This window comes from Medicago sativa, chromosome 1 (genome assembly GCF_051527215.1).
Source record: "Medicago sativa cultivar Bolivia chromosome 1, Bolivia_mono, whole genome shotgun sequence".
NCBI lineage: Eukaryota > Viridiplantae > Streptophyta > Magnoliopsida > Fabales > Fabaceae > Medicago > Medicago sativa.
The window spans coordinates 33,375,454-33,402,670 of NC_140749.1; the positions used below are offsets into that span (position 1 = coordinate 33,375,454).

The following is a 27,217-nucleotide window of genomic DNA, read 5'->3' on the forward strand; positions in this document are numbered from 1 at the left end:
GATGCCATTTTGCTGCGGTGTACCAACACAAGAAGATTGATGTAAAATACAATTTTGTCTATAAAAATCTTTGAGTAAAAATTCAACATCACTGGCTGTTCTAATAGTTTTGATTTTAGTATTAAACTGGTTTTGAACTAAAAGAACAAATGATTTGATAAAAGTAGGTGCCTTAATTTTTAATCTCATGAGATAAATTCAAGTGAATCTTTTTTTATCATCAACAATAGTAAAAAAATATCTATAACCAAACATAGAGGGAATGGAAAGAGGTCCCCATATATCCATATGGATTAAATCATAATTATGAGTAGAAATATATGAACTTAGAAAAGGGAGCCTATTTTGTTTGGTAAAAAAGCAAGTATCACATGGAGAATCAGATTTATTAACATAAATAAAAGGAAAGATTTTATTGATTTCAATAAGTTTGTCCAATGAAGAGTGGCCAAACCTCATATACCATAGACTACAATGCTTATTTATATCTAAAACAGAAACTACATTATTACAAATGAAAGTAGACTAACTAATGGTTCAGTGAGCATATACAATCCATATTTCACTTCAGCTGTATCAATCATCTTCTGTGAGTAAGTATCTTGTATGATGCATTTATCATTTTCAAAAATTAGTGACACTTAATACTTTGAGTAAGCTTGGGAACAAAAATTAGATTAAAAGAAAATTGTGGCAAATACAAAACATCATTGAGGTAAAAATGTTGATTAAAGACTATGGTGCCTGCAAGGGAAGTAGATACTAATGAACCATTTGGTAATATGATGTGAGCAGGGTGAATTTTATTAAGGCGTTGAATAAAAATTGCGAGAAACAAACATGATATGTAGCACCACTATCAAGAATGAAAGTTTTAGGTAAATTTGGTAAAGTATAGATGATGCCTGTACCTCATGGTTTAGTGGTGAAATGATATACAGTATGGGAAGAAAATGATGATGAACCTTGGAGAAGAGCTATCAAAGCCTTGTGCTGCACTGGAGTAAAAACCAGTTTCCCATTGTCTGAATCATGATTCTCTTCTTCATAAGCAACATATTGAGAATCTTCCTTCATTGGAATGAGGATTAGCACAATTATTGACCAAGGAATTTTGTTTAATATTGGGATGATATCCATGTTTCATCCAACATAAATCATATGGTGTGACCATTCCTATTGCAATAAGAACATACTCTAAGACCTTTACCTCTGCTATAAGAGGCCCTTCCACCTCTATCTCCTCTTCCACGAGACATAGAACCTCTACCATATGCTGGAGAATACTGAGCAGTAGCAAGGATCTTTGATTCATCAAGAGGAATCACTGCATGTCTTTCTTCTTTTGCAAGTAAAGAATAAACTTTCTGAATATTGGGAAGAGGCTCCATTAACATGATTCGAGAATGAACAATGGAGTATTGACGGCCCGCCAAACAAAAGTGGTGTCCTTCCTAGTAAAATCAAACAAAAGTGTTAGAGACATACCTAAAGGGACAATGCCAAACTACACTAAAAGTGGTGTAAAATTAGGGATGGCAAAATAGGTTGAGTCTGTTGGGTTGGCCAATTTAATCCGCCTTTTTTAGTGGGGTGGGTTGAGATTTCGAACCCGCCACTAGTAGGGTGCCCGCTCTGCCTAACCCGCTAAAAAGTGGGGCGGTGACGGTGCAGGTTGGTCCGTTGGATTGATATGTTAAAACGAAACTCTATTTTTCACTTCTTTTATTTATAAGTCACAATCATTTTTCAATTTTCTCCTTCGTATATTGGGTATAAAAAATCAATTAATTTTATCACTTTTTTTTTCATGATTTTAGCCTCATTTGGAGTTTTTATTTTGAATGTCTTATTGATTTATTATAAATTTTTAGATGATGTAATTTATATGTTTGAAAGACCATTTTCATATGTAATTTATATGTTTGAAAGACCATTTTCATATTTTTAGTGGATTCATTAGTTATATATTTAAATTTTCTTAAATTAGCTTTAAATTTTTATATTTGTACATTGTTTATGTGAAGTTTTAAATTAATATCTTTAAAAAAGAAAAACATTGACGGAGTCAACCCGCTAACCCGTCGGCCCGCCATAAAATAGGACCGGGTGATATTTTCAACCCTACATCTCTAGTTGGCGCGTCCCACTCCACCCTTTTTTAGACAGGTTATTGACGGAGCGGGACGGTTTGGCCCTTTTTGCCATCCCTATGTAAAGTTATATTCTGTGCATTTGTATAAATCATTTTTTTAAAGTAACCAAATCAATTTTTATGAAATTAACATATTAGCTTTCGCGACATGAATAGTCTAAAATACAAATGATAATTCTTTAATTCAACCGATTATACTAAAAAGGTGAATTGTTTCTCAACTGCAGTGTAAGTACTTAAAATAATGTTAAGAGTTGAGGGTTGATCAATGATAGCTAAAGTTGCATGGCATGAACACAATCTATATATTAATTTATTGGTTGAACAATGCAAAATGAATCTAAAGGGTACAAACAAGTCTTATTTATATGCTCAATATGTACACTTATCCTCCAAATCCATCACTATACAATAATCGTTTTTACAAAATGGCTAACAATTGTAATGACTAATATTAAACTTGTAAATATCCGGTAAGTACAACTTAAATTGATTCAAGGTTAGAAGGTGTGTGTAAGTTTTACCATTAAATTATTTGACAAAAATATCAATCTTTTTTTCAAGTGGGGCAAAAATATCAGACTTGTAGACTAGCTAGCATCTTACAAGTATTTTTAACCTCTTACTCCTCTTTTTACCTTGGTAGTATACTGATTATAATATTAATTTAACATGATTAAACAATTTCAAACAATGATATGATTTTAATATTATTTAACATTTGATTTGATTATAATTTTTTTAAAAAAGTAAAACTATCAAAATACATCAATTAAAATGTTAATTTTTTTAAAAAAAAAAGTTTAGGGTTGGCCTAGTGGTGTTGGCTTGGAACCTTGTAGTTAGAACCCATTTTTGTATTGTTGTTTGTTTAGGTGATATATATACCTCGTACTCGTTTTCCAAGTGAATTGCTAGTTTGTTTCAGGGTCTGTTTGGTTTGGCTTCTGAGAAGCAATTCTAGCCCAAAATCAATTCTCTACAGTGCCAAAAGCAATTATAGCCAAAAACAACGTGTTTGGTTCAGCTTTTCAGAATTGCTTTTGTCCTCCAAAAGCAATTCTCCATGAAGCTACAAATCCTAGCTTCTAGCTTTTCTAGAATCAATTCTCCTTGAACAACGTGTATGAGTTTGTATATTTTATTATTACAACACGTTATTTTACTTTATTGCCCTTTATCAATTCTCATTCTTTATCAATTCTCCTTTAGCTATGTCTATTTTAGTAATTATACATTCAAAAGCAATTCTACATAATTGCATCCAAACATAAATCATTTTGTTTAATCAATTCTACATAATTGTATCCAAACATAAATCAATTCTCTCAGAATCAATTCTGTCAGAATCAATTCTATCAGAATCAATTCTCTCAGAATCAATTATATTCAAAGCTGAACCAAACGGGCACTCACTGTGTTGTTTAGAGGTTATCCGGTTTTTCTTCATGAAAAAAGTTTGATTTTATTTTAAAAAAGTTAAATATCATACTTATATCTAATCTTTGTTAACATTGCTAATGATTTTGCAAACCCTAAACCTAAATGGTTTTGGCTCCAAACATTCTTGACCGTTGATCGAATCTTTCTGATGGTTTGCATGGTAAATAACAAACCCTTTATTTCCATCAGTTTTCCAATAATGGGTTTGGTCAACGTGTATTCATCCTTCTCATCTTGGAAACGTGTATTCATCCTTCTCACTTTCCAAGAAAAAAATTCAAACTATACCTTCTCTCTCCGGGACAGAGCCTATCCCTCTCTCAATATTGATTCTCATTCATTTTCATCTTCTTGAATTTTGTTTCCTCTCTAAATCTCTCATACTCTCTCTTCATTGATTCCTTTCCACATAAATTTTTAGATTGCTGCATTTCACCAACTCAATAGACAAACCTTGCGACGGGAAAGAATGACGAAGCAATATGACAAGCGGCGGAAGTAAGAATTCCAAATGCATTTTTTCGTTTTTTTAATTCCTGATCTAATGTTATGTTAAGATTATAGAACTAATCTGTCTCTCTGGTTTGTTTTTGTTACAGTTCGAAAAACAAAATTGGGTCTATAAGGTACCATATACACTCCTGCATTCTTCTCTAAATTTTCATTTATGATTTTAGATGTTCTATTAATTTTTTTTATTTTTTATTTGGAATTTTCCTTATTGGTAGTGAGTTTTGAGTTGATTTTAAACTTCAATAACAATGTCTGCATACCAAATTTTAATATCATTGTTCAATTTTGTGACAGGAAGGCAATAACATAGATTTCTCACCATTTGCAGTGGTTTGAGGTACATGTTTTTTTCCAGACAAATGCTCTCTGTTCTAACATTTTCAATTTTGTGAGTACAAGGTGTTTGCATAATTGTCTGACACAAAGTTGATTTCATTTTATTCAACTTCAACCTCTTTTCTTATGTTTGTATTGTTTGTATATTTTACATTTGTATTTCAAGGTTTGTTTTAGGAGAGCTTTAGTTGTTATCAGTTTGTTAGTTCTTCTATTTTTAAGGCTAAGAGAATTAAGAACTGATATTTACATTGTTAGATTTTATCTTTTTGTTTGTATGAATTTGTAGACAAAATAGAAGTTAAATATGTCTCACTTCTTCATGAATTTGGCCACATGTTCCTGTTTCTTTTGTTCATTTTATTCAACTATAATAGATTACTTTAATCACATTAACTTTTTCATATGTGAAAAGATTGGTTGATGTATATATTTTCAGATTTGCATTTAATTATTTGTTTTATTTATGTTTTCTGATTTTTTTTTCTCTTTTTCTTATCATGCTATTTTCACATACTGTGATTCTATTCTGTTTTAAGAGATGCTTTTGGTGAATTATTGATGGCTCCTACTTGAGTTGCTCTATTGGTAAACTTATACTCATCGTGTTTAATGTTCAGTTTAATTTAGTACTTAGTCTGTGTACAATAGAAAAGATAACATTGAAGGCCTTGAAGCAATTTGTTTTGACTGTAATTAAAAAAGATTATTAATTGCAATTTTTTTTTTCTTCCTAAAGTTGTATATGTTTTGCTTCAATTCATCTAATTTAATTGCAATTCTTTTTAGAATAGTTTCAACAGATTATTAATTGATGCTACTTATTTGAACTTCTAGAACTATCATTTCCACTAAATTTTGAGACATTGTTGTTCTTACATCATTTTATGTATTTGGGTAGTGAGTAACATTTGGTTTACTATATTGTGTGGTTTTTTTTTTTTTTTTTTTTTTTATGTTTATGGCTATTCATAATCGTTAGTTACACAAGTCTTTTATGACAAAAATGTTTCTTATTTAACATGGATATGTTGTAAATAAATGTATGCAGACTTAATTTTATTGGTGGAAGATGATGTTGTCAAAAAAATTGAGTTTTGTTCTAGATTTTAACAAATCTGATTTTGTCCTGTTTCATTTGCATTAACGTTAATTTAGATTTTTTTATAGGTAAAACATGTTGTTGTTGAAAAGTTTTTTGTAATTATAAATTGTTGTGTGGTAAATATATTTTGGGATTGGCAAGGATTCTGAGTGATAGATTGTAGTATTGTAACCTTTGAGGTTGGCGTGCGCTGCAAATACAAAGTTGTTTTCATTCAATTGATACTGAATGGCTATTTCTTTTTATGTCCAAAATGCTAATTGCCTAATCTTTCTTTATGGCAGTTGCAAGGATGATTGCCTAACCTTTCGTCTTTACTTCATACTCCACCTTTTACATGTTAATTACCTAATTTTTCTTAGTTTCATCTAAATGAGTGCTTTGTGTCAAGGTTTATATTTGTTTTGAATTTTTAAAACAATACAAGCACCTCATGTATTACAGGATTGTGAATTTGCTTAGAGAACAATAGTGTGTAGCTTTTTATGAACAAATAAGACTCTTTTTGAGACTGATAAAAATTCTTATACTCAACGGGAAACAAGATGCGCTCAAATGTTTTCCAGAAGGTTCTAATTAGTATCAAATCAAAATTTATATGGTTCTAACTAAAATTATTTGTGTGCTCTATTTGCTGTGATACACTGTAAGTCTTATTAATTTATCTCTTAGATCGGTTTTAACTGATTGCATTTTTTGTTTTCAGTCTGTCGCCATATTTTGCTGCTGCCGAATCTCATGATCATAAGGTGCTGCAAGGATAAAATTAGATCCACATGTTATGCAAGAGGAACTTACATTTAGTTCGGGTGGAAACTGCAATAAGGGCAGCCACATGTGTCTCTAATTAAAACAGAAAATGACGAGACTCTAATAAGGACAACCACATGGTATGCAAGAGAAACTTTCATACAGTTAGAGGAGTATTAAGTTTGAGATCAGTATCTAGATTGTCAAACTTACTCTTTATATTAAACTAACTCAAATAGTTTGAAGCTTTATTTTTAGAATACTTCCAATTGCAACTAAGATCTTCATATAAAAAAAAGTTTGGTTCCACATTGTTTTAAGTTTTGTAGTTCAAGTTTAAACATTATTTTTTTTGTAAACAATGTATGGTGGTGCATTTTCATTCAACAATCATCTATTTTTGGGTGAACATTTAACAACCATCTTTATGCTTAGTATTTATGAATTGAATTGTTTGTTTTAGGTACATTTTTGCTCTGGTGTATTTATTCTAAACATCCCTCAACCTTTGATATTGCAGCTGAGGCACTCAAGTTCAAAGTGAGACACATCAACATTGGGTTGAATGCCTTCATGTCAAGTTTAGAGACTTAAAAACAAAGGATGAATTTGTTATTTGATCTATGATGGCTCATATTGGGTGCTCCTCCACTGCTCAGGAGTATTAGCTGCTAATTAATGTTCAATGCAAAACTGAAAGAAAGTTTAATTCAAAAATTTTAGTTTGTTAATAGTTCATCCAAGTTCAAGGTTTAGGGAAATTGAGTTATTGTGGGTGTTCACATTTTCATTTTTGTTGTAATAGACTGCAGGTTGGGTTTGTGCTTACGTTAGTAACATGTTTTCCAAACTGATGTATTTTCTTGGATAACTATGTTACTAATGTATTTCTATTTTCTATGCCATGAAGCTTAGAATTGAGGCACTCAACCCTCTGAAAGCCAACTCTTTACTCTATACTTGATGAATTTGGCAAGAGATCTAACAAGACTTTATGTAGCATTTTTCACCCAGCATGTTTATGATCAAGGGATGATATCTGATCTTATGATATTAGTGTGCCGAAGTGAATCAGAAAGAGGCTAATATGCCAATGTAACATTTGTAATATTACCTAATATATAATAATACATTTATTTTTCTCAGCAAATTGGCAAGCAAACATGTTCAATTGGCATCAACATCCCTCCTTTGTTTAGGCCGAAATCCTTTTAAGAGTTACATGTGAGCTCTCTTGCTTATTAATCATTATGGTTCACACTTCTCCTATGCATAAATCCAACAAAAGATGTCAAAATACATCTTCAATTGGCATGGATTAAATTTATCTTTGTTGACCGTTTGTTGCTTATATTTATATAGCATAGTAGTTTTTCAATGTGTTCTAATTTTTTTATTGCTTAATTCATGGAAACTGTTCAGAATAATATTTCTTTTTATTGCCTAAAATATTGTTGATGTTATATTACCTTCTCCATTGTTTATGACCCGGGCGGTAGCACGGGTAAAAGTTCTAGTAATTAATTAAGTCAGTCTAAAACGATTCCATCGTATGAGCACTTTGCTTAGAAAACGACTTGAGATATAAGTTGGCGCTAGCTGTGATACGATTCGCAATAAAGTCCTTCTATATGTATCATATTACTATAATAATAATAATATCAAATAAAGATAAGATTTATATTACTTCCAATGAACCCAATATGTTTACTTTTTTAGGTTTTTTTTTTTTGATGGGATGTTTACTTTTTTAGTTATCAGTTGAATTAAAAATAAATAAAATATTACAATCCCAAAACATTTAGGGGCAATTTTGTAAAATTAGAATGATAATAAAATATTTCTATATTAGTGATAATAATGTCCATAATTGAAAAATGAGATATTTTAAAATCAATATTAGAAACAATGAACCTTTTTCTAGAATGTATACATAAATAGGGGAGTAGGGTAACATATACACCCAACATTTTATAATCAATCTTCGCCTGTAAACTTGGGTTCTTTTTTTTAGTAGGTCTTGCGTGAAGCAGGTGAAGGAATCATGGGTCGTCGCAAAATTGAGATTGAGATCGTGAAAGATCCCAACACGAGGCAAGTTACATTCTCAAAGCGTCGAACGGGCTTATTCAAGAAAGCAAATGAATTGTCCATTTTGTGCGGAGCAGAAGTCGCTATTGTTGTGTTCTCTCCCGGTGATAGACCTTACTCTTTTGGCCACCCAGGTGTTGACGTTGTTGCAGCCAAGTATCTCCAGCAAGAGGCTGATGCAAGCGATTCCCAAGGAAACCCATCTTCTGATGCTCCCAAGATGGAAAAATTAAATCTAGAACTTGCTGAAATACTGACACAAATTCGAGAAGGTGAAAAGCAAGCCGAGAATCATGATGAGATTCTGAAGGAAAATGATGTGACAAAGCTCTCTGAGCTTAAAGAATTGAGAGATTCATACAAAGAGCTTCAAGATTGGGTCAAATTACGTCTTAGTGATATTGAAATATCAGAGTATATGATGCTTCTTGCCGAGGAACCAGTGGTGGGAATAAAAGCGAAATCTACAAAAAGGAAAAGAAGAAAAAATTGATGCTTAATACCAGGAAAGATAATTTTAATTTAATTTATGTTTCGCTTTTTTATGAATAGTTTATGTTCTCATGACTCTCTGAGCCTTGTTGCGCACATCCAACACCGTTTAAAAGAGACATGGAAGAAAATAGCAAGAATGGTGAATAAAGTTTTTTCCTTTGTCATTCGTTTTTTTAGTAGTAGAAATGAACTTTGTACTTGAGAATATTAGAAATATTTGTATTTATCATAGTTTTAAACTTTTCTTTTAAATTAAAGAATCCTAGTTTTAAACTTGACGTCTCATTATCGATTTGTAAATAAGTTGTGTCGAATCATTAAGTATAGGATAAGATCTTAATTTAAATCTAGAAAAAAACAAGTTGTGGAACATATTTAAAATATTTTTTGTGTAAAAGTGGGATGTCAATTTGTATGAACATCATCAGATTTGTTATTCTTCATTGTCACTTCCCTTTTGCTCACTCTTATCACTTATCTCATTGCTTGTTTTTTATCGGCTGATTTTAACTTGGTAGATTTTTTTTATTGTAAATACTCGACTAGTGTATCCTTTCAATTTTTTATTAAAAAATATACATTTTATTGCAGATATCTTTTAAAAAAAACAATTGTGATAGATAAACTTTGTATTGAATTTGGACAAAAAAAAGTCAGTCTTATATAATCCCAATTGTGACAGAGTCATTTGTTATGACATTAAAGATAATAATTTATTCAATTTTTTAACAAAAATATTTATAGTAAATTTTTTAATTATAAGCTAGTTATAGTAATCTGAATAAGTAAAATTTTTAATTGTAATTTTTTTCCATTTCTTTTTCAAAAAATAGAATTTATTCAAGACATACAAAGAAGTCATGGCTGATTATACAAATTTAACATATAAAATATGATAAAAGTTTAAGCATCTCCCTAAGTAATAGCAATTAGCGAGGAAAAAAACATGATACTCATACTTTTTGTTTTTGTTCTGATATTCACACTATCTATCTCCGTCCATTTACACAACAAATGTTAAGGAAACATGCTCTTGTTTAAAAAAATAAAAAAATAAAATAAAATACAATTTACAAAGCAAGTATTAAGGAAACAGATATAATTGGGGTTTTAGTAAAAAGCAAGTGGAGTAGGTATGCTAACTTACTTCTTCATATTTTTTTGTGGGAGTAAGTTAGCAATCACATATATATATATATATATATATATATATATATATATATATATATATATATATATATATATATATATGAGTCAGGATCCGTTGACACCTGGTGTCAATGAATTCGTTGACACCAAATCTCAACCATCAATTTTATTTAATCTAAAGGCTCTCATTAACTCACTTAAAGTGTGCACGTGAACCCTCACCCTCTTCATTCTATGGTTCTATCTGCAATATCAGTATCAGTGTATCATCTCCTTCTCCATTGTGTATACCTGCACTGTCATCTCCTTCATCAATCTAATGTGACGCTCCTAGAAATTAAAAGCCCACTATTCAATTAGTGGCGTAGATGAATTCAAACAAAGATTAAAGTAGAAATATGCTTAACCTAATTTCCTTTTGCAATTACAAATCAATTTCACACATTATTTTGATCCATTTTTCATCCATGATCAGTTCTCATCGTCACCAATAAAACTTAAATAAATTAATTCATTGAATCAAAATAGTGGAATCCCATCTCATATCATAATTTTTTCATCAACTGATTGTTCAATTGATTACGTCTACAAAATAATCAATACAAAATAATATGAATTGTTGTTGTTGGTGGATACACTTGATAGGGGTTTATTTCTAATTCCAATTGCTTACACCATGTCTTGTGGGATTTATTTCAGTATACATATGTGTGAGCATGCTGCTTCAGATTCACTTTTATTGCCCTTTGCGAGAAACTCCAATACATGGTGACAAAAATCCCCCTATGTAGTATCAAGAAACAAAATTTCAATTGAAATTCAATTAGGGACTAAATTAAGTTTCAAAGACTTAATGTTGTGGTCCTTACTTCATTCTTTATTCTTGTGCGCTCAATAACAATAGACCGACAGGGAAGACGTTCAGGGAATTAAGCGTTATGTTTTTGTTGGAGTGTTTTCAGTGATTAATTAAAACAACAAATTATTATCACATGATACACACACATTTAAATCTTTAGTTTCCATATTCTCAACCATTAGATTAATTAGATTGAACGGTTGAGATTTGGTGTCAACGAATTCGTTGACACCTGGTGTCAACGGATCCTAACTCTATATATATATATATATATATATATATATATATATATATATATATATATATATATATATATATGGACGGAGGTAGTATGCCAAATCATTGAATTAAGAAAGTTAGATATCCCTTACTCTAAATGCTTATTAGGTCTTGCAAGCACTAAACCCAATTTTTCCCTCTACTAATCTGTCATTAATTGCTAATGCACATAACCCTAATGTATTTCCCTCCTATTCTATTGTCAATTTGAATTTCAAAAATTGATTGGTTGTATTTCCTTCACATGGCCTATTACACTACTGAGTTAATGCAAGATTATTTCAATTTCAAAAAATCCATATGGTTGCTATAACTAAACCTTTGGTATAACCCATGCAGAAAAATAAGTGTGCATCTGATTAAATGTGTCAGTTTCCAACGCAAGGCTTTATGCATCCCTTGGGTATTTCACCAAAAAAATGTACTCCCTCCGGTCACATTTATAAGCTAAAAAGTACTTTTTAGATTCATTCAATATTTAATGTATTTGGTCTATATATAGACCAAATACATTATGTATTCAATGAACCTTAAAAGTTCTTTTTTGCTTATAAATGTGACCAGAGGGAGTATACGATATCACCAAAAATAAATGCATCCCTTTGGTAAATATATACGTTTCCAATCATTCTGCAGCTTCACCCTTCAATTTCCACTCTCTCATATATCTCCAACTTGCATATGGTTGGCCGTAACATTCAAACCCTGCTTGCCTACCATTCCCTAATTGGTCCTTTGATCAAAAACCCTGATTCTGAGGTTCTTAACAAGCTAATTGCATTCCTGTTTATTATTTCCCACGAGGCTTTGTTCTTTCTCACTCCCTATTTCATCGTGATTTGTTTTTGTTTGTTTTTAATGATTATTGCAATTTGTTTTTACTGATTACGTGTTTGTTTTTTTTTTTTTTTTGGTTTTACTTATTATTGCAATTTCTTTGTTCTCCCTTGGCTCTCTCTCCTTTTAAAAGTGTTATTAGTTTCCGATTGATGTTCCTGAACATTCTGCCCCTCTGATATGAGACCTAACCGTGCATTCCCTGTTCACAGTCACCAAATTAATCAGCGAAATCCTCTGAATTTGCGATGGAAAAAAACCAGTTAGGGGCTGGATTAAAGCAAACTCATATGCAAATTTGCAACAGGAAAATACCTGGGGGGTTGGGTGCGGTTTTCTGAGATGAAGATGGGCATGTTTTAGCAACAGAAGCCTGGAAGAGGGATGGCTTTGTTCAACCAGAAGTAGCCTGAAAAAAACCCATTTTGTTTCTTATTTTTGTTTCAAAACAATGGCATATATGTCATTTTGTTGTTTTGGTTTGAATTCATATGCTATGTGATGCTGATTTTAATTTAGTTATGTCAACGAGCAATGCTATATCTCTAGAAAAATAACATCAAGAATTCTTCAAGAATAAAGAATAGCCAATCACAATGCACTATTTGCCACAATTCAAGGAGGTGTGGCTGAAAAATAGGAAGTGGACAAATAAATCATCCAATTAAAATTTGCCAACTATTTCTTGAAAAATTCTTGAAGCTATTTTTCTTGAGAAGTAGCATTTTCCTATGTGAATTCCGGTTAATAATCTTCAACTTATATATAACAAAGTCGAAGATAACAATCTTCAACTTAAAACATTAATCTGCAGTTTCTAAGAAAAAAAACTTTAAGCTGCAATTTTTCAGCTCTGCTATCGATAGGAACATTGAAAGACTGGGTCATAACTCTTTTCATTATATTTAAGAGTGAACCATCTTATATTACATATGTTGAAGATTTATGGCTAAAGGTATTAACAAATGTTACACTATACCAAAGTAAATAAGCTTTCAAGATATCAAGTAATAAGGTTTGATTTAACTGTTCTAACTTACTTGCAAGCAATCGGTTTTGATTGCTCAACCAAACTATTAACAAAGGTATAAACCTGCCATAGTTTAAAATTTGTCCAAACTAAAGGTAACCAATCAGTTTTAATTTATAGAATTGATATAAGCATGTATGTACTGGAATGGAAATCTGAATTGGTTACTATTATAAATTTGTCCAATTGTAAAATAAGTATAATGTTAATTTGGTATAATGTTACTTTTGATAAATTAATGTGTAATGTAACAATGTAAGTAGCTCTTTGGGTCATGTATTAGTATAATAGGGTGCCTAATGGTGCCATTTTATTTTGTTGGTCGTAATGAGACTATATAAGAGTCGGAGCTTGAGCTTTTATGCGCTATGTTCTATATTGTACCGAATCATCTATGGTTAATTTAATAACAATTGAGGAATATATTGCAGTTCAATAACAATTGATTATTTTTTTAAAGCTTACAGAAGAAATAATATTTAATTAAAAATCAATTTTTAGATGAGATTTTTCCATAAAAGTTGTTTTAAAAAGTTTCATTGATATGTTCTATATATTTTACTTTAAAAAAATGTTGTATATTTTTTTTTTTTTTGCGAAAGAGTAACTTTCCTAGCATTATCACATGAAAAAGTCTAATTGCTTTTAATAGTGCTTTAAATTTTTATTCTAGTTTAATGTTAATCTAACCTTTTTTTTTTTTTTTGACGAAAACAAAAGGATATTCATTAATTCAAATTGATAGAATACATCAGAGACAATAACATGATCAATATCGCTAAAATCATAAAGGGTGAATCTGTGAACAAACTCACAGCACCCAAGTTAATAGCATACAACGGCAAGTTGCCTACAAATAATATGGTAAAATCTAAATCACCAGAATACTCATGCTTCTGGATCTCCAATGTTGATGCCCAAATCATTGATTGAATTTGTGATTGTCTGAAGCTGATATTTCAATATGAACCAAACGAACACCGCACAACAAAAGATGCGAAATCAAACAACGCCGCACAAGACGACGAACAACACAACGTCGCACTAACACGACAAAATCACAAAAAAACGCGAAAGAAAAACCTAATATGTGGAAATCACTTATTTAGATTGAAAGAAAGGGAAAAAAGATGCAGATGGGGTGATTCTAGGTCAAAAATTGACCTAAAATCACCCCTCCTCGATGAGTGAAAGAGGAAGAAAACTTAGAGAGAATGTGAAGTTTCTCTCACTAAAAAACTAGGGACCAGAAAAATGAATCTCTTAAGAAATTTATGTAGCTTGCATGAGTTGAAAGTGATGATGTGTTAATCTAACATAATGAATGAATCAATTGTTGAATGGGATACAAATAAAAGTCTAGACAAAATTGATACATTAACAATGATAGAAGTTGAATCAACCATTTCATACAGATACTATATATAATCCCCAAAGGTATTAGACAAACAAAAAAAGAATTTGTAAAAAGTACGATTTTTGAACTATATAAATGTCGTCATGATATCACTAATCTAATAAATTTTTATTATTTGATAAATTTCACTGCAATTTTTTATTACTGTATACCTCGTCGATGACTATTTTAGTCAATAGGACCTGTGCGGCGCACAGGTCTTCAATCTAGTTTGTATTAAAGTTGTTTGTAATCACTGTTGTTTTTACGATTTTATTCTAAAGCAAGAGAGTTAGTTTATATTTTCAACATGTTATTTATTGCTGATTGAAGAAATAAATGTATAATAAATAAAGGTATGTAGACAAAGAAATAATAAATGTAGTTGAAAATTGCAAAGAAAACTTATAAAAAGGGACAAAATAAAAATTCAAAAGGATCTTATAATTAGGAACAGAGTTAATAAGATGTTTAAGGAATAGACGTCAAACTATTGACTAATCTCTAAGATAGGATTTTAGAAATCTTGTGCCAATAATTTATTTGATTGAAATTTTATTTATAGACCTAAAACGTGAAGAAACAAACACCTATTTTGATTTATAAGTTTAATAATCTCTATTATGGTTCGATGGAAAAAAGAGGTGATACCTTTTCAGAGAGGGGCATGGATTCGGTTGTATGGGATCCCGTTACATGCTTGGAATGAGAATTTTTTCAAGCTATGTGTTCTAGAATGTGGCAGGTTTTTGCGAACTGGCACTTGTTCTCCGAATCGAGAGCGGTTTGATTATGCCAGAGTGCTTATCTCAACTTTGTATCTAGATGTGGTGAATGAGTCTGTAACTGTTATTGTCGACGGTGAATTGGTGGTCATTAAAATGGTAGAAGAATGGGGCTTTAACATTGATGATGATGTATGTCTGTATGATGAGGAAGATAATTCAGTTTCACCGTCCCACGAAAATGTAGATATGCATGATGATTGTGATTTTAATAAAAATGTTTAGAATCTGGCAGATAAAATTGTGCAAGAGTTAGTTGACGAAGACGAGGTTCTTAGCAATGTGGCGGACGTGTTGGATAAGGAAGACAGGGAGGTTCCGGAACCTATTGAGGGGAATATGGGTGTCGACCATTTTTCTGAAGGGCCTGACTGTCATGGGCATGCTCCTAAGCCTGTCGAAGGTCAAAGGGTGAGTTTGGAAGCCGAGGTAGATTATGGGCATGACAAGAGCAGTAGCGTGCCATTTTTCAGAGAGGGTAGCGGAGTTAAGTCAGCCGACGGAGGAGTCAAAAATCATGAAATGACGTTGAGGCATATTGTCAACGCTGGGGGGTCTAGAAAACGAAGACTTAAACCTGTTTCTTGTTCTAATGTTGAGGTTACATCATCACAGTCAGGACCATGAAGCGTTGATTGGTTACAAAATATTCAGAAAGGCGATATTGGACTCATCTCATCTAAAAATAAGCTTATTAAGAAGGTCGCGAAGGAGACAGGTGGTAAAGACAATGCAAACAAAAAGAAGGCGGGGGGTGTGCTTCGACATCCGGTGCTCACATTGAAAAAGGTTGCCATGCTACCGAGTAAGGATAGAGCAGAAGTTATGAAGGTTTCACGTGACTCTAAAGTTATGAAGGTGCTGAAATAGAAAATTCGAAATCGGCGACGGCAAAGGGAGAGAGTTACAAGATTGTTGGAGGAGGATAGTCAAGGTACAAATAATGAATCTTCTTCTATGGCTTCAGTGAAAAAGGAATGGCAAAATTGGGTGGTATTATGGGGGTAATGAGGAGGTGAAGGCGGAGTACATTAAGGGTATAGGGGATGTTATTGGTGTATCTTTCAAAGAAAACAATCAGAATAAATTCAGTGTGTTATCTCGTCCTAAAGTTGTAAAAAATGGGCCTGTTTTGATGCCGGTGGTGGAGGGAGTTCACGTGGTGGATGGGGAAGTTTAGGAGGTTGGGTGTGGTGGTGGAGTTAGGTGGGGATAGTGTGTGTAATGAAGTTGATTACATGGAACGTGAGGGGGTTAGGGGGAGTTGAGAAGAGGAAGGAGGTGAGAAATTTGGTGGAAGAGAAAAAACCTTTCATTTTATGTTTACAAGAGACTAAGCAAGCAGAGTGTGATGATTTTTTGAGTATGTCGTTGTAGGGTGATTTGAATCATGCATATTCTTACTGGCCGTCAGCTGGAGCATCGGGGGGGTTGTTGACATTGTGGGATACTTTGGAAGTAGAGGTGTGGTCATCAGTCAGTTTCGAACATGGGTTACAAATTCATGGCAGATTTTTACGGACGAATGAGGTGTTTTATTTGTTTAATATTTATGCACCTTGTGAATCTCGGGTGAACCAGGAGTTATGGGCGTCGGTGTTAACAAAACTTCAGATGTTAAGGGGCGAGAAGGTCTGTGTGTGGGGACTTTAATGCGGTTCGGACTCCGGAGGAACGTCGATCTCTTAGAAAGGGAAATGTTGTTCCGGTAACTCCTCATTTCAGCATGTTTATTGAAGACAATGGGTTGATTGATTTGTCGTTGTGTGGTCGTCGATATACATGGTATAAAGGGGATGGCATATCTATGAGCAGGTTAGATCGATTTTTCCTTTTAGAAGAGTGGTGTCTGCATTGGCCAAATTGTTTTCAGGTGGCTCTACTACGGGGCCTCTCTGATCATTGTCCTCTTCAGTTATCTGTTGATGAGAAAAATTGGGGACCCCGTCCGTCTAGAATGTTGAAATGTTGGCAAGAGGTACCAGGTTACAAACAGTTTGTGAAAGAAAAATGGCACTCATACCAGATTGAGGGGTGGGGCGGTTTTGTTATTAGAGAAAAATTAAAATTGATTAAGCAAGCTTTGAAGGAGTGGCACTCAGTTCACATTAAGAATATTCCCGGAAAGATTGATGTATTAAAAAATCGGCTAGAACAGTTGGATGAAAAAGGGGAGGAAGATGGGTTGTCAGTGGCAGAAATTGAGGAATTAAATGGTGTTACACATGATATTCATTTTCTGTCACGTGTTAGTACAAGTATCAGTTGGCAACAGTCAAGACTTCTTTGGTTAAAAGATGGCGACGCAAACTCAAAATATTTTCACTTTGTTGTATCTAGTCGCCGAAGAAGAAATGCAATTGTTTCTATGGTGGTGAATGGTAATCTCATGGAAGGTGTGCAGCCTATTCGGGACGCAGTATTTTCTCATTTTAGGGACCATTATGAGGCGCAGCATGTTCAAAGGCCTGGGGTCGGAAACTTGAATTTTAATACTCTTTCTTATGCGGAGGGTAGTGGTCTTGTGAAACCATTTTCAGAGGGTGAAGTCAAAGCAGCAGTCTGGGATTGCGACAGTTATAAAAGTCCTGGGCCAGATGGTGTGCATTTTGGTTTCATCAAGGAGTTTTGGGGAGAGTTAAAAAGTGATGTTATGCGTTTTATATCAGACTTCCATCGGAATGGTAAATTGACAAGAGGAATTAACTCAATGTTTATAGTTCTTATTCCGAAGGTGGATAGCCCCCAGAAAGTAAATGATTTCCGTCCTATATCTTTGGTTAATTGTCTGTATAAAATTTTGTCAAAAGTGTTGGCCAGTCGGTTGAGATCAGTTATTGGAAGGGTAGTGTCCGAGTCGCAGACAACTTTCGTGAAAAATAAACAGAATTTTGATGGTATTTTAATTGCAAATGAGGTGGTTGATGAGGCCCGTAAGTCGAAAAAGGAGTTGATGCTTTTTAAAGTTAATTTTGAAAAAGCCTATGACTCGGTGGATTGGGGGTATTTAGATGAGGTAACGCGGAAGATGGCTTTCCCGGTGTTATGGAGAAAGTGGATCAAAGAGTGTGTGACTACTGCCACTGCTTTAATTCTAGTTAATGGAAGCCCTACATGCGAATTTCCATTGAAAAGAGGGCTGCGTTAAGGAGACCCTCTTTCTCCTTTCCTCTTCTTGTTAGCAGCAGACGGCCTGAATGTTATGATGAAGGCGGTGGTTGATAATAACTTGTATGCAAGGTATGGGGTCAGTAACTCAAATGCGGTAAGAATTTCCCACATGCAGTTTGCTGATGATACGTTGTTAATAGGGAAGAAGAGTTGGGCCAATGTGAGAACGTTACGGGCGGTGTTGACTTTGTTTGCGGATATGTCAGGTCTGAAAGTAAATTTTCATAAAAGTCTTCTGGTTGGTATTAATATTAGTGACTCATGGTTGACGGAGGCGGCCTCCATCCTTCATTGTAAAGTTGGTAAAATCCCGTTCTTGTATCTTTGTTTATCAATTGGAGGGGATCCGCGGAGGCTAGCATTTTGGGAACATGTGGTGTCTGCTATTAAATCTAGATTATCGGGGTGGCAAAGTCGATTCTTATCTATCGGGGGACGGGTAGTCCTTCTCAATTCTGTCCTGGCCTCAATTCCTGTCTATGCTCTTTCTTTTTTCAAAGCTCCGTCAGGTATAATCTCTTCCATTAAATCTATTTTTTAAAAAAAAAAATTTGGGGAGGGAGTGAGGATAACAGGAAAATTTCCTGGATTGCTTGGAGCTCTGTTTGTTTACAAAAGGAGCACGGAGGTTTGGGGGTGCGGCAGTTGAAGGAGTTTAACTTAGCTTTATTAGGGAAATGGTGCTGGAGGTTGTTAGTGGATAGAGGTGGGCTATGGTATAGGGTGTTGGTGGCGAGATATGGTGAGGAGGCAGGGAGGTTGGCGGTTGGGGGCCGGAGTGTTTCTTCTTGGTGGAGGGAGATAGCGAAGATTAGGGATGGGGTAGGTGATAGTGAGAATGACTGGTTCGCGGAGAGAGTGTCGAAGGTCATAGGGGATGGGACAAATACTCTGTTTTGGTATGATAGGTGGATAGGAGATACACCGTTGTGTAGGAGGTTTGCCAGACTGTTTGATTTAGCGTCTGATAAGTTATGCTCGGTGTCAGACATGTGGGTGCGTGGGTGGGACGAGGGAGGTGATGCGTGGAGGTGGAGGAGAAGGTTGTGGACGTGGGAGGAGATGTTGTTACGGGAGTGTAAGGATTTATTGGATAATGTCTTTGTGCAGCCTTATGTTTCTGACAGGTGGCAGTGGGATCTGGACATTCAGGATGGTTATACTGTGAATGGTGCATATCATATTCTGACTACTCTGGTTTCTAACTTTGATGTTGATGCTACGAGAGAGCTTGTCTGGCATAAGCATTTTCCCCTGAAGGTTTCCATGGTGGCTTGGAGGTTGATGAAGGACAGGCTACCTACAAAAATCAACTTGCAACGTCGCGGGTTACTACAGGTCGAAGCTATTAGTTGCGTGTCTGGATGTGGTATCGATGAATTAGCGTCCCATCTGTTTATTCATTGCAAGGAATTTGGTTCTTTATGGCAGCATATCATATCATGGATTGGGGTGTCTGGTGTTGATCCTCTCATTATTAGAGAGCATTTTATCCAATTTATTAATTATACAGGTTATTCCAAGAAGCACATGTATTTTCTCCAAATGATTTGGCTTCTTGGAGTTTGGCTAATATGGAACGAACGTAACAACATGCACTTCAATAACGTACAAACTCCTATTTTTAAGCTTTTAGACAAAGTAAAGTTCCATTCGTATTGGTGGCTGAAAGCTAATAATGTTTCATTTGTGTACGGTTCTCAGAGATGGTGGTCGGACCCTTTGTTGTGTTTGGGTCTCGACTAACCTTTGTTGTATATATACTTTGTAGTGACATTTTGTTTCTTGGGGTGGATTCCTTGGTACACCTTGTGCTGAGGAATGCCTATCGCCGTGGTTAATATATAATCCATTTTCGTGTCTTCAAAAAAAAAATTCTCTAAAATATTGTATTAAATCTCAAAATTAGTTTAATAATATTGGTTTATAAGTTTATTAGTCTCTAAACATAGATACAATTAATGATTTAAATAAGCTTATATGTAATATAATTTTAAACAAGGTTTTAACCACCATTTGCTCGGAAGTTAGTTGATGCCTCTGTTCACCAATTGAGCTCATTCATCTCTATAGGAATGACGGACTTTGTTCCGTATGTGAGACGAAAGGATGATTCGTTGGTGGCCGAATGAGGAGTGGTGTGATATGCACATAATACTGTATGAAGCTCCTCAGCGTAGTTTCCTTTAGCATCTTCTAACTGTCGTTGTATTCTGCAAAGGATAACTCAGTTAGTATATTCTGCTTGCCTGTTTGTCTGGGATGTTTGACGGAGTTGAAGTTGTGTTTGATGTTCAGATTTCTCAAGTAATCTTGGGATTTTCGATTATTGAATCGAATGTCATTGTCCGAGATCACAAGGGTTGGAACCCTGAACCGAGCAAGGATGTTTCTTTTGAAGAAATGGAGTACGTTTTTCGCTGTGATTTTTGCGAGAGCTTCTGCCTCTACCCACTTGGTCGAATAATTCACCACAACTACCAAATATTTGACTTGTCATGTTCCTTTGAGAAATGACCCTAATAGGTCGATTCCCCAACAATCGAAAGGCCATGGTGCAACGAGCGTTGTTATCTCGGTAGAGGGAGCTATGTGCATGCCCCCATGTTTCTGGCATTTTTTGCATCTCAACACGTACTCCTTAGTGTCGTTCAACATAGTAGGCCTAAAGTATCATGTTAGGGCCTAGGTGCTGGCCGCAAATACCCTTGTGAATCTCTTAGAGAAACTCTTGGGTTTCAATATGGTAAAGACACTTGATTAATGGGGTAGCGAAACCTCGTTTGTGGAGGGTCCCTTCCACAACGTAACGCACAATAAGAGCAAGCTTTCCTTTTCAACTTTGATGCTTCGAGAGGATCCGAATGGAGTTCGCTACTCATGATTTAGCGAATTATCAGAGTCCTCAAATCTAGGACCTCTTATATCTCATTTATGCTCATCAATTGTCCTTTGTGCCTCTAAATGATTGGTTCTTTGAGGACTTCTTGTATGACTATTTTGCTCACATGTTTCGTCCTTGTGCTTGCCAATTTCGACAGAATGTTTGAGCGAGCATTTATTCCGTCATGCTCTAAAACTCATAAGAACTCCTCCTTATATACAAATAAAGATAACTTTCTAGTATATAACCTAATGGACCTCTCATTATTTAATCGTAATGGGCCACTTACTACCAAATTACTCAACCCTAATTAACTACCTACTAATTAATTATTAAAAAAAAAAAAGACTAAGTCACCAGGACTTAGTGAGGAGACAACGACCACCACCAACTAGAAGGGAAACACACAAATGCACAAATAATTGACTTTTCCAAATCTAATATCAATTTAAAAAACAAGAAACCGTATAAAGTTCAATTCTTCGGCAATCGTTTGTACGCATGAAAATTCACACATTTGTAAATATTTCCAATCAAATAAGAATATTTCATAAGAAAATTCAATATCGTAAACAGGTGAAAATAAGATTACCAGCCTGTAAAGAAAATAATGATGAAAATTATAATAAAAGTCTATAAAGAGACTATAGGAAACTCAATATAGTGAAAATAATCAAAATGAGTGAACCAAGAGTTAACTCCATCCCGCTGAAAACTCTTTTCTCCTAAGAGCATCATTTCCCTTAGTGGTAGCTTCATCTAACAGATAGCTCTTTTCTCTCGACTCAAAACAAAAACGTAAAATATTTTACAATGAGGGAGCTTACATCTCATTGATAGTTCCCTCCTCCTAATGGTGACCTTTTCATAGGAGCAACTCCATCTAACAAATAACGCTCCTTAATCGTAAATCGTGATCACATACTATATGCACCTAAATCGTCGCAATTATAATCGTATTTCTCAAAACACAGTCCTAAAACCATGATTCTAAAAATATCATAGGAGCTTCCCATTAAAAGGTAACTGGTCCGAGAACATTCAATTTTACTTAGATAACTGTACAATTTTTCTTATACTTTTGTTTTTTTTTTTTTTGAAGAAGCTAAAAGGTAACTGGTCCGAGAACATTCAATCATAGGAGCTTCCCATTAAAAGGTAACTGGTCCGAGAACATTCAATTTTACTTAGATAACTGTACAATTTTTCTTATACTTTTGTTTTTTTTTTTGAAGAAGCTAAAAGGTAACTGGTCCGAGAACATTCAATTTTACTTAGATAACTATACAATTTTTCTTATACTTTTGTTTTTTTTAAGAAGCTTATACTTTTGTTTTTTTTAAGAAGCTAAATTAGCCCGTAACTGGTCCGAGAACATTCAATTTTACTTAGATAACTAAACAATTTTTCTTATACTTTTGTTTTTTTTAAGAAGCTAAATTAGCCCACCCAAATTGACACCGGAGAGAATCGAACCTGAGACCTCGAGTAGGAGCACACTCCCAGATCCCAAGCCAATACCACCAGACCAACCCAAGTGGGTTTGCTTATACTTTTGTTTTCATCGTCAAACACTCAAATTAATTTTATGAAATATCAATTCCATCCTTTAAAAACATCTAATGTAAATTTCTTCCCTATCAATTATATAGTATATATTAATTTGGATTTTAATAAATATTTTGGATATGACCTTAATTTTTAATTAACCATCCGATTGAAAGGGACTCTAATAATTCAAAATTCGGTCGGGATAAAGTTTGATCAAGAATTGTTCTACACTTGGATCGAACTCGGGTTCTATCAAATGATTCATCTTTTAATGAAACTCATCATTAATCACTTAAACTCAATGATTTGATTTCAAATTATTTTTATTTTGCACACGAAAAATATATTAGTATTTTACATCATTAGAAATAACTTGGTGATAAGAAAGTTATTTTAGACCATCTCTGGAATAGTACTAATTTTTATTATTTACTTCTACAAAAAAAAAAATAACTTTTATATTGAACAAAAAAAAAAAACTTAGATATGTTAATAAGTTTTTTTTTTGTTCAGTATAAAACGGTTCAATATAAAAGTTTTTTTTTTTTTTGGTTCAATAGCCTAGTGGCTAGATCACACACTTTGGAGAGTCTGGGGTTCGAACCCCGGCCCCTGCAAACATTGTCCCTGGTAGCTACCAACTGAGCTACACTTACGGGACACATATGTTAATAAAAGTTAACTAGAATATTTCAAAAGTTAACTAGAATGAAAAGCTTATTTGAATGTTTGCGGCACAACCACGTATTCTTTTCTTAAATGCATATTAAATTATTTCCTTGAACTTGACCAAAATTGGATTTGCTCTCATTCTTTCAAACAAATTACTAATCGCGACGAAGATAATATCATGAAGGATAAAGGCATAGAAAGAACCAAGAATGTTGCTACAATTCAGATGCTTAATTTGGGTTTTGATTGATTATAATCAACAAGCTATATATACACAAAACTGAAATATATAGATTAAATTACAAAAATATGTAGGACTGCATCATGTTCTTCAAATATTCCAACAAAACTCATTTGGCCATAATTGGCAGCTATGCATTAAGATGTATTCAACTAGTAACAAAACTCAAATTCTCTACAAAAATTGTAAATAAATGCGATCACAACTTGAACAAAGGAGGTAAACCCGGTTGAAAAGAAGTTGAATTCTTGTTGTCGGCATAAAGATCTCATTAACGAATAATCTATGAGTACATATGTTAACATTTTCTATGTCTTAAAATTATCTAATCTTAATGAACTGATAGAAACCAAATCGCCTAACTTCCATCATTTTTTTTTTATCTTTCTTTACATCTTGCAACTATATAAATTAATGTTGATCCAAAGATGCAGGCCAATTTTACTATTTAATTTACTTGGATTGATAAAAATAAATTCATTACATGATTCACCCTTGAAAGCATGCGAGTATTGGTGTTAGAGTTAAACAATTTATTCATAGGTTAAACATAGAATACACGGCAATATTAACACCAAGTCGTTGTAGTATAGTGGTAAGTATTCCCGCCTGTCACGCGGGTGACCCGGGTTCAATCCCCAGCAACGGCGTATTTTTTACATTTTTATTTTATTTTTCAAATTAAATTAAAAATGATGAAAATATGAAAAAATATTGAGATTGGCCCATGCATACATTTTTATTTTATTTTTCAAATTAAATTAAAAATGATGAAAATATGAAAAAATATTGAGATTGGCCCATGCAGGTTTCGAACCTGCGACCTTCGCGTTATTAGCACGACGCTCTAACCAACTGAGCTAATGGGCCATGACATTAGCTGTTTTCTGATATAGAATATGATTTTTTATGTCAACTTGAGTATTTCTTTGTATTTGCTAACCAAGAATGTGTTTGGTGATGCTGATTTATGATTATTTTTTTCCTGTTACAAAGAGAAATAATTGTCAATTCAATTCAAAGTGGTCAGTTGGTCGGTTACACTTGCATGAGGGCACTTAGTACACAGTTGCTTTTGGTCAACAAAAGAATACAGTCATAATTCTTGGCATGGATGGAAGGTATGATACGAGGAAATGACAAAAAATATATCTTGTATTAAGTTTTACTCTTTTAGATGATAGCTATTCTATTAATATATATAAGACACTGTCAGTTCTATTAACAGTAAAAAATTGATAAATGTAATATGGAAAAAGTTGCTCTAAATTGAACTCGGCTGTAAAGAGACTGGCTGAATAAGGTGTTGGTGATTTCCAAAATGATGGAATCACTTTAAATCAAAAGTTGTAACTCTTCATGGGAATCATTCATATACATTGGAACTTTTCGCAAAGAGATGCTTAATGAACATTTGCATTGATTCAAATGTATATGATTATAACCTTTGGCAAAAGGGTGCTTAATGAACCTTTGCATTGATTCAAGTGTATATGATTATAACCTTTGACAAAGGGATGTTTAATGAACCATAACATTGTTTCAAATCAAAGGGGTGTTTTCTCTCATATGAAGGGTCATATAATGCACTATAAATGCTTGGCAATTGGGCATTAGTTGGACACACAAAAAAAGAACAACAACATAATTCTCCATCATTCTCTTACTCTAAATCATCCATCAATTCTCTAATGCATGAGTGAATTGCTGGAACCATAAATCTGTAAAATACTGTTAGGAGATACGCTTGGTGTGGTTGTGCAATACACGTCAAGGAACTCATAGTATCCTGAAGGGGATTCGCCGGTCATTCCTTATTGCATCCAATATACGGTTATTGGTGGGGGCGAATCGAACCTAAAGGTTAGTATGGCAACCCCATACGCTTTGAGTTTACATGCATAACTATTAAACTTTTCAGGTTTCAAGTGCAGCAGCCTCTTCCCAACAATCAAGATGTACAACAATCTTTGGAATTTAGGTACACACTTCATCGTATTCATCTTCATCATCTTCTCGGTCAAGTTATTGCAGTAGACCCCCAACACAAGTTCCAACAATCTTTAGGTTCGATTTATGATTTACTTGTGATTAAAGGCTGCAATTTTTGGGAGAGATGAAAGCTTACATTTTCATCCATGACTACGGTGAACGGTAAACAAATTCCATTTATGAATATATGTCGTGGAAATTTATGGATAAATATTTCATATGTGATGTGTTTATGTTAAATTTACATGTGGTTGTAGATAATATATGCATGATAAATTTTGATATGTATGAAATTTATCGTTTGAAATCTGTTTGATGTGAATTTGAACATGAGATAATGTGCATATAAGTGATTATCTATTATGAAATATTTAGTGTTCTAAATGCATGTGTATAGTATCTAAGTAAATATGAATATGTTAGATTTAACATGTGGTGACATATATATACATGATTTAGAAATTGTTCAAGTATATGAATTTTGATGAGTATAGTAATATGTTAATAATGTTTAAACACTATTTTATTTATGAAAGTAGTGTAGATAAATTGTCAAAATATCAAATGGTTGCATTAATGATATTATTTACTTTGTGTAAGAAATTATTATCATTAATATTGTGTTGATATTATATGTACATGATAATATGAAAAGTAATGGTTAATTTCTTGTTTATCATGATATTAATATAATTTGGGTATGTTTTGAATTATTGTAAGTTGATATATGTTCATGGAAGAAAGTCATAGAAAATATTAATGATTTTGGTTCATTGTTTATTCTTTTATGTCATTATTTATTGAAATTTAGTATTGAACATATTAAAACATAAACTTGAATTTAACACAATGAATTTATGATATATGTATTAGTTATATGATAACTAAAATCAAAATGTTTGTGTTATATTTAATTTTATGTGGAGTGTATAACTTGCATGTTTAATCCCATTTTATGAAGTTTAGTTATGACATTCTTTTATGATCAAGTTTTATTTTGCTATGTATGTTTAATGCATTCAATGTATGATATATCTTGGCTAGATATAAAAGAAAAGTTGAAGTTCAAATTGAAATGCATGTTAAATATTGTTATAGCAAAGGTGTAATGACATAAAAGTTTGTGCATTATTACAATATACTCAATTGACAAAAGCGTGTCATGGTTTGATGATAGTTGGTGAATACTATCAAGAGTATATAAGTTGATCCATAGACATAGCTATGAGAATACAAAATCTATGTGAAGAATTGAATATTCAAAGTTTATAAAAGTTAAAAGAAAATCTTGCAATTATTTGACGAAATGATTGACAAGGAATGATGTCTTTGGAAATGATGTTGAATACATTGAAGACATTATTAGGGATGTGGTACAAACCCAAATCTAATTGATTACCAATGGTGGAAACTCAACCCACACTTGAGTAGCATCAAGTCTTGGGTTCAATGGTGAAAGTACACTATTAGAGTAATTGAAGTA

General features: G+C 33.2%; 2 long non-coding RNA genes, 1 other non-coding gene and 1 pseudogene across 4 annotated transcripts; 2 read left to right on the forward strand and 2 right to left on the reverse strand.

Moving 5' to 3' along the window:
• Positions 1-3,818: 3,818 nt before the first annotated feature.
• LOC146954451 (uncharacterized) lies at positions 3,819-7,452 on the forward strand. 2 transcript variants are annotated; one of them, XR_015013308.1, is made up of 4 exons: positions 3,819-4,096; positions 4,198-4,224; positions 4,406-4,448; positions 6,259-7,452. It is a non-coding gene; the product is annotated as an uncharacterized LOC146954451 (long non-coding RNA). The 2 variants fall into 2 exon arrangements; XR_015013310.1 differs by lacking the exon at positions 4,198-4,224.
• Positions 7,453-8,276: 824 nt separating this feature from the next.
• LOC146954452 (agamous-like MADS-box protein AGL29 pseudogene) lies at positions 8,277-9,173 on the forward strand (annotated as a pseudogene).
• A 1,348-nt stretch (positions 9,174-10,521) lies between these two features.
• Positions 10,522-10,998, reverse strand: LOC146954453 (uncharacterized). The gene is made up of 2 exons (XR_015032997.1): positions 10,907-10,998; positions 10,522-10,820 (listed from the first exon to the last, which is right to left on the reverse strand). It is a non-coding gene; the product is annotated as an uncharacterized LOC146954453 (long non-coding RNA).
• Positions 10,999-24,538: 13,540 nt separating this feature from the next.
• Positions 24,539-24,612, reverse strand: TRNAI-AAU (transfer RNA isoleucine (anticodon AAU)). Its single transcript has one exon. It is a non-coding gene; the product is annotated as a tRNA-Ile (tRNA).
• Between the last annotated feature and the right edge of the window lie 2,605 nt (positions 24,613-27,217).